This window comes from Notechis scutatus, chromosome 4 (genome assembly GCF_049901735.1).
Source record: "Notechis scutatus isolate UNSWTSFEM ecotype Mainland chromosome 4, rNotScu1.2, whole genome shotgun sequence".
NCBI classification, from domain to species: Eukaryota; Metazoa; Chordata; class Lepidosauria; order Squamata; family Elapidae; genus Notechis; species Notechis scutatus.
In genome coordinates this window covers 62,709,056-62,717,584 of record NC_142012.1, presented here as the reverse complement: position 1 = coordinate 62,717,584, position 8,529 = coordinate 62,709,056, and the positions used below count along the sequence as shown (strand labels likewise).

The 8,529-nt window shown below is 44.4% G+C and overlaps 1 protein-coding gene across 2 annotated transcripts in view; it reads left to right on the top strand.

Annotated features, from left to right (window-relative positions):
• The first annotated feature begins 293 nt into the window (after positions 1–293).
• The window catches only part of DLC1 (DLC1 Rho GTPase activating protein), a 353,871-nt gene continuing 345,635 nt past the window's right edge, over positions 294–8,529 (top strand). Inside the window, exon 1 of one of the 2 annotated variants that reach the window (XM_087963600.1) lies at positions 294–432. The gene's annotated coding sequence lies outside the window, so the exon portion shown is untranslated. Of the gene's footprint in view, positions 433–1,303; positions 1,504–8,529 lie in introns of those variants that run through there. The other variant, XM_087963599.1, reaches the window with a different exon arrangement.

Sequence of the window (8,529 nt, the reverse complement as noted above, 5' to 3'; positions counted from 1 at the left end):
TCTTCTCTTTAGAAATGACCAGAGTTCTTTCTGATAGCATGCGCAATGTAAATAGTTAACATTTATTATTAATTGGATACCCTAATTAAAACCATGCCAGTGCTTTCCATTAACTTACTCTCAAATTTTGACAGAGCTCTGTCTGGTTTTAATCAAAACCAAATGGCAATGTGAGTTCCCAGGCTGGAGCAACTAAGAGGAAATCATTCTGAGGAGGCAGGAGAAGAAGAAAAGATAAACAGCAGATAGTTTCACCAAATCTGTGTAGAACAGAGGATGTAGTTGCTGTGGGTAGCCTCAGAGATATGGTTCAAGCCCTCTGTCAGATTGCAAAAGAGGAGTTACAAGTGCTTTATGTCAACTGAATTGAAATGTGATCAAGATGGAGTCTATCTTTCTGCTTTCCCAGCGTTTGGAGGATTCTCCATAGAGGTAACGTGGTACATGCACATATGAACTGTAACTAATTTTAATGCCAGTTTTTTGTTATTCTTTCTGTCATTTTGCTTCGTTTTTGTCAGCTCACTGATAGAACGTTGTCATTAAAATTAATCTGCCTAAGCTTTAACTATTCTCTATCCTTGTTTTTAACCTCTTTCTTGACTGTCTCATTCTTTGCTGGGTGTACTAAACTGCTCTTCAAAGTTTGCTGTGTGTGTATAGCATGCATGAACTGCGTTCTGTCAGCGTTGTGTTTGCATTAAGGAAATAGTCAAGGAAATTAACATTCAGGATATGTGCCTGTGCTCATGAAATGACACACTTAGAAAATTTGGGAAATTAGGAAATGCTGCAATAAATACTGCAAATCAGGTTTTTAATGTCTGATCAGATTTTTTTTCTCCTCAACTCACTTTCTCTCTCTCTCTCTCTTTCCCTCCCTCCCTCCTTCTCTCTCTCTCTCTCTCTCTCTCTCTCTCTCTCTCTCTCTCTCTCTCTCTCTCTCTTTCACACACCCACATGCACACACTTTCACATGCCTACAACTCAACAGCAGGAAATACTTTTGCAGCAATCTGGACCTACTTCTCAGAGGCCCCGTCTCACAAAACATCAGCCTACATTTAGTAGACAAAAGTAACAAGGGGAAGGTTGGTTAAATTCCACTTAGTTAAGGCTCCCTCCAGCTGCAGAATGTGTTTTGGTCAGAATCGCACATTATAGAGCAAAAGTGCTGAGAATAGAGCAATGATCTCAGCTATGAAATCTGAACTTTATGCTAGTGGTGGCTGAGACGGATTCTGGGTGGGTTTCCCCCTTCTTCCCTTCCCTCCCTTTTTGTATACACAGCCAGAGTATTCAGAGAAGTAATTTTGACTATTTCTACCTCCCTTGACATTCTATGAGGTCAATCTGGAAGTTTTTTACCTTCTAAAAAAATATAAGTCGATCTGAAATATAGAGATGTTTTCTGGAATCCGTTAAGCCAAACTCTAGGAATCTGTAATGAATCTCTCAGCGATGAGGATTTCAACTGTATCAGTGGATTGAAAAAAAGTCACAGTAAGTGGAATTTGCATGCCAACAATATCTTTAAATCTTTATGTCTCACACCCCCATATATACCTGTAATCTAAACCAGGGTCTCCTTTTCTCTTTTGAAGCGTCAAATTCCCTACATTTATAAGTAGCATTCAAAATGCCTGATCTTTACAATGAATATAAAGCCAAAAAAATAGAAAATATTTTCTCTTTTGTGCTTTCTTTTGCTTTTACTATTAAGAAAAATAGGCATTGGAGAAAAAAGTCACGTAACCCTTTGGTTAACACATTGATTTATGATGCTTATTTAGAAACAAAATTTCATCCGTTACTGCTCTTATCAGCCATCTGTCCTCTGAGCTTAGTTTCTTCAACCCACAGCACACAAAATTGTGTTATAAGTCTGTTTGTCATTCAGTATTTGAATGTGAAGTTATCAAATTGAACAGCATTTCACTGTCAAATGCAGTAATTAACAAGGAATTGTTTTAATGATACATATAATTTAAGAAATTATTTATCATGATATCAAAATCATTGCCTATAATATCTAAAGTTTCATTCAAAATTCCATTTTAGTTTCTTCCAAGTACAAAAGTTGTTTTATGCCCTAAATGGAGCCATTACAAAATTGAGATTCTTTGTCATACATAAAATCTTAGCTGCAAAGAAAATATGTGCAAGAATTCCATCCATTGATTAATAATGATTGATCTGGTTATCAAATGTGTGCTGAGGTCTAAGAGAAACTTAGATTTAGAAGATGATTAAAAGTCAATGATTCTGAGGAAAAATGCCATATATATTAATCCCTCTCCCTTCTTGCTCTTAAAAAAAAAAGATGACGGAGGAAACGTATGAAATTTTCCACATGTCATTAAAATCACAGTATTGTTTATTGAACAAATATTAACTGATTACAGTTTGGAATGTAAGGACCATAACTTATTACAGTGTTAAGAGGTGCTTAAAGAGATCGTACTTTATGATATGATGGATGGCCACTATAATGTTTCGCTAAACTTAGTTTAACTGTAAACTATGTTTCTTGTTACTGGTCTGTGGAAAAGGCTATAGTAATAGAAATAATTCCCGTATCATTCTGAGTTTAATTGATATTTGCTTTATATTAGCTCCACTGAAATCAGTGGATCTGTTTAGAATAAAATTTTGTAAGTGAGTATCTTATTAGGGTCATGCAATGTCTGCTCAGCATCCTATTTCCATCAGCAGTCACACAGATATGTGTGTGTGTGTGTCTGTGTGTGTCTGTGTGTGTGTGCGTGTGTCTGTGTGTGTCTGTGTGTCTGTGTCTGTGTCTGAGAGAGATAACTCTGGCTGTCTGCTTCCAGCAGCTGATATCAGAGGATATAAAAGCTTTATTCTGCTATCAGAGCTGCTAGAACCCCTGCTAGAACTATAACTCTATTTCATTATTTTATTTCATTGCTCTTGCCATAAAAGCTAACTTGAGAATAGGCTCTTTATAGAGAATCTGCCATAAGTTTCCTGTCTAGATGTGGCCACACATCTTGGGAAGCATCAGTTAAGGAGTGGCACTGCTCATCATTGTGCAACCTATTGTGGTGCTAATCATTATCACTGGTTATGACAGATGGTATGAACTGTGGACCAATTATGGGTGGAAAGCCATATATAACCCATTATGCAGGGCTCTAAAGGAGTGCTTCAATTTGACAAAGCCTAAATTATCCTCCACAGGTGAAGAAATGGGAATGGAATGGAATGGAATGGAGTAGAGTAGAGTAGAGTAGAGTAGAGTAGAGTAGAGTAGAGTAGAAACTTGGAGGTCTTTTAGTCCAACTTTCTGCTCAAGCAGGAAACTTTATACTATTTTAGACAAGTAGCTGTCCATTCTCTTCTAAAAAATCTCCAGTGATGAAGCATCCACAACTTCTGAAGGCAAGCTGTAAATTGTTCTCACTATTAAGAAGTTTCTCCTTAATTCTAGGCTTCTTATTTCCACCCTTATTTCTTACCTTGCCATCTGGTGCTTTGGAAAATAATTCTTCTTTGAGGCAGCCCTTGAAACACTGGGATACTGCTATCATGTCACTCCTAGTTCTTCTTTTCTCTAGACCAGCCATACCCAATTCCTGCAACTGTTCTTCACACGTTCTACTGCAAAGCATTGTATCTGTGCAGTTACTGAGTTTTGATATGGTCAGTGAAAGTAGATTGTGCAGCACCTGTATTTTGCACATGAATGCAAGTCACTTCTGATGATTTAAGGCAGAATGTCAAAAGGAATGCTCCATCTTCAGTGCTTTGTCCCCATGAAGCAATGCACCTTATTGTATTAAGTGACTTAGAATAGAATAGAAAGGTCTTCAAACTTGGCAAGTTTAAGACTTGTGGACTTCAACTCCCAGAATTCCTGAGCTAACATGACTGGAGGAGGAATTCCGGGAGTTGCAGTCCACAAGTCTTAAAGCTGTCAAGTTTGAAGACACTTGGAATAGAGGATCCCATCAAGGTATACCATTGAAAGTGTTAAGTTTGAAGAATAAGGAGACCAGACATCTGACCAGTGACTTCAACTCTTTAATAATAACAGGAATAGGAATAGAACAGAGCAAACCCTATGGGCAGCAGTAACCTTTTTATAGGGTTGGCTGCTACCCTATTAACCAATAACCTTGGTGATAAGTTCAAATAATAACCAATAAGGAGTGGCCTCATCCTGACCAATCCCTGTTCGTTGTTTGAGGACCAATCAGGTGTGCAGGCCTTCAAACCCTACTTTGCATTTTATGCTAGTTACTTTATTGATTCATAACACCCCTCCCCCTTGGGCTCCGTTTGAGGGGAGCTGTAACAAAATCCTCAAGGTAGACAGGCCGTTTGGTCTGTCTAGATGATTTCCGTGGCTCCACCGGGTTTTGCCCAAAGTCCGGTTCCGGTGGAGCGTTTGGATAGTCTCTATTTTGTTCTGTTTCGCTGCACGGTGCTTCCGTGCTGCTTTCGTTGAGGTTGTTTCTACTAACTAATGGTTCTTCGGGGTTTTGCAGTTCGGATTCCCCCAAGTTCAAGTCCCCTGGAGAAATCAACTCCCTCCCCGTTTCATTTGCCGGTCCTTCCCTGGGCCGAAAGGTATCCGTTGGTCTGCAATCCGTCATATCGAAGTCAATTTCCTCGATATTTCCTCCCCCTCAGTTTGGGAACCCGGGGATCCATGGCCGCTGGGTGGCAATCTCGAACGGAGCTGGTCTATGTGGCGTTTCCACACCCTCCCATCTTCTGTTAGTAAGCGGTAAGATCTGGGCCCTGTGAGGTGGGTGACGGTTGCGGGTATCCACAAAGGGTCGCCGGAAAAGTTTTTTGCAAAGATTAAATCGCCTACCTTAAATTCCCGGCATTTGCTGCTGGAGCCGAAAGGCTTTTCGGGTGCGTATGCGGGGTGGAGCCGGTCAAGGTGCGATCGTAGTTTCCGCCCCATGAGAAGTTCGGCGGGCGTTTTGTTGGTGACGCTGTGGGCGTAATATGCTGCAACAATAAAATTCGATTGATTTTTTCATCGATGTCTCCGAATTCCATTTTGTGGAGTTTTTTTTTTACAAACTGTACCATGCGTTCTGCACGTCTGTTTGCCGCAGGGTGCGCAGGCGAGGTCAGCGCATGGCGGATGCCCCGATCAGCAAGATACTGTTCAAAGTGTAATGCAGTGAACTGTGGGCCGTTGTCCGAGACCAAAATGTCCGGGAACCCATGTGTGGCAAATAGTCTATTTAATCTGCTGATAACTGAGTCCGTTGTAGTTGTATTCATCCGATGGATCTCGAGCCAATTCGAGTAGGCGTCGACTGTAATAAGGAAAGTGTGTCCCTTTGTAGGCCCCGCAAAGTCAATGTGAATATGGGACCACGGTCCCCTTGGGGTTTCCCATTCGGTTGGGCTTGCTTTAGGTGGGGCATTACTGACGTCTTGGCAACGTTGACAAGTAGCGACCCAGGCCTCGATTTTCTTGTCGATTCCCGGCCACCAGGCATAGCTTCGTGCGAGTGCTTTCATCCGCACTATGCCCGGATGTCCGTCGTGTAATACCGCTAACACAGTTCGTTGCAGTTTGTTTGGAATTATAACTCTATCTCCCCACAAGATGCAGCCCTTTTGGGAAAATAGTTCAGTTTGGCGGGCTTTAAAGGGCGCCCATTCTGGTGATAGTTGTTCTGTTGGCCACCCACGCTCAACCCAGTGTAGGATGTGTTGTAGGACCGGATCTCGTTTTGTTTCGAGGGCAATGTCCCTCGCAGTAAATGGCAGCGCGTGCAGGGCCTCAATTTGTAGCGTTGTAATGGTCGGTGCTGGATCTTCAACCGATTCTGGGAGTGGTGCTCTGCTCAATGCATCAGCGTGGAGAATTGCTTTTCCTGTGCGGTGTTGCAAGGTGTAGTTGTATGCCGCCAAGAATTCAGACCATCGAGTCATTCTGGGGGACAATATATACGGGGTTGGTTTATTTCCCACAATAATCCCCAATAATGGTTTATGATCAGTAATTATTGTAAATGCACGCCCATACACATATTCATGGAATCTTTTAACTGCAGCCACAATAGCTAAAGCTTCTTTATCCAGCTGACTATAATTCCTTTCAGCTTTAGCTAGAGTTCGTGAGAAAAATGCGACGGGAGCTTCTGCTCCGTTTGGCAATACGTGGGCCAGGATTGCTCCAACGCCAAACGGCGAGGCGTCGCAAGTAATAGTCAATGGCAGAGTTTCGTTGTACTGCATAAGTACAGAATCAGAAGTTAGCAGTTTTTTAACTTGCTGGAAGGCGTTTTGTTCCCGTTGCCCCCAAACCCACGTTGCTTTTTTGTCTAAAAGTCTATGCAGTGGTTCAGCTACCGTTGCTTTATTTGGTAGAAATACGTTATAGAAATTGATAAGTCCAAGGAACGCCTGGAGATCTGCCTTGTTCCTTGGAGTGGGGGCCCTCTTAATTGCCTTCAATTTGTCCTCAGTGGGATGGATCCCTTGGCTGTCCAGGAGGCATCCCAGAAACTCTACCCTTTCCGTGCATAAGTGGCATTTATTTCTTTTGACTTTGAGGCCGGCGTCTTGGAATCTTTGTAAGACCATTCGGAGTCGTTTTTCTAGAATGTCTCTGTTAGGGGTGGCGATGAGTACATCGTCGAAATACGGTACGACCCCTCTTATTCCTTGCAACAGTCTCTCCATTAAGCTCTGAAAGATCCCGGGAGCGACGCTCACCCCGAACTGCAGTCGGTTGCATTTAAACGCACCCCTATGGGTGACGATAGTTTGCGCTTCGGCGGTGGCAGGGTCTACAGGCAACTGCTGATATGCCTGCGCTAGATCTAATTTAGCGAAAATTTTTCCGCCCCCCAAGGAATGGAGCAGGTGCTGCACTACTGGCACTGGATATGCACTTTGCTGAAGTGCGTGGTTAAGGGTGGCCCGATAGTCTCCGCAAATTCTCAGTGACCCATCAGGCTTGATAGGCGTAACTATTGGAGTTTCCCACCGGGTGTAGTCGGTGGGTTCCAGCACGCCCTGGGCTATCAGTTTATCGAGTTGTTCGTCGATTTTAGGTTTCAGGGCGAACGGAACCCGACGCGGCTTAAGGCAGATGGGTGCTACCTCAGGGTTCAAATTAAATGATATCGGGGTCCCCTTGTACTTGCCTAGTCCGCTCGCGAAGACGTCTCGGAATTCTTGCACGAGGGCCTCCTCCCAATCGTTGCTCTCGGCCCGGTGAACTCCGGCTACGGTGATCCCGAGCGGCTCGAACCATTGTAGGCCTAAAAGTCTAGGCCGGTCACGGTCAACCACAGTCAGTGGCAGTGCGACGGTGCGGTCCTTGAAAGAGACCTGGAATTGGCGGGACCCGACGACGGGAATTCGATTACCCTGGTAATCTTTGAGTATAACACTTTGAGGGTTGAGGTCTTGGCGGCGAATTGTTGGAATAAGCTGCTGGAGCGTCTTCCAAGATACCATCGAGAGGGATGATCCTGAGTCTACCTCCATTACACAAGGTTTGTTTTCGATCGCGACCTTCACCCAGATTTTTCCGGCGTCTAAGGATGTAGCGTGGCCTATGGTGATTGTTTGGTGGGTTTCTTCCCGTCTGGTTTCTTCGCGCCTGGGGTTAGTGGTGGACGAGTTGTTTCTGTAGGAGTGGTTTCCCCATTGGTGGTTCAGTTTGTCTCGGTGTGTACCGAGGAATCCTAAAGACTGGCATTCGGCCTGTCGGGGTTTGGAGTTGGAGGCTTGTTTGCTTCTGCAAACCTTTGCGATGTGACCTCTTTTTCCGCAAACGCGGCAGAGTGCGTCGAGGAATTTGCAGCTGGATCGTGGGTGACTCGCTCCACGTCCTGCGCAAGGTCGATTTGAACGTTGTGTGAACTGGTCTCGTTCAGTTCGGAGTCGGTTGACCTCTTCCTCGTCACTTTCTGATGGGGATTCTAGGTCTTCGTGGTGAGTCGATACCGGGTGTCTCTCGGGCGAGGCGAGGTATCATCGGCGAGTTGGCGTAGCGGTGCGCTGGGTACGGCGCATTCGTGCTGCCGACTTCTTAGTTGCTTCCGCTGCCGAGGCTTCTTTAAGGGCCTCGGTAAGGCTGATGTCCCCCTTAGCCATGATTTTGCTCTGGATTGTGCAATCCTCTAAACCCAGAACTAGGCGGTCCCGGAGGGCTTCTTCTAAGTTGGAGAACTCGCAGAGGCCTTCAAGGTTTCGAAGGTCTGCGACGTAGTTGCCAAGGCTTTCGCCCTTCCGCTGGCCTCTCTGGTAAAATTCGTGCCTTCTGACTAATGTTGGCACGGTGGGCGCGTAGTGGGCCCGTAGCAAAGGCTCGAGGACATCCCAGTCCATTGCTTTTACTTCGGCTGGCTTGGCAAGTGACTTCGCCATTTTAAACACAGTAGGCCCGCAGTGGGTTAGAAAAACAGCTCTTTTTTTGCTGGCCGTTGCATCTTTCAAGTTGTTGGTCTCCAAAAACATTTGGAACCTATCCATGTATGACTCCCAGTCTTCGGTTTCTGGGTTGAATGGAGCGGG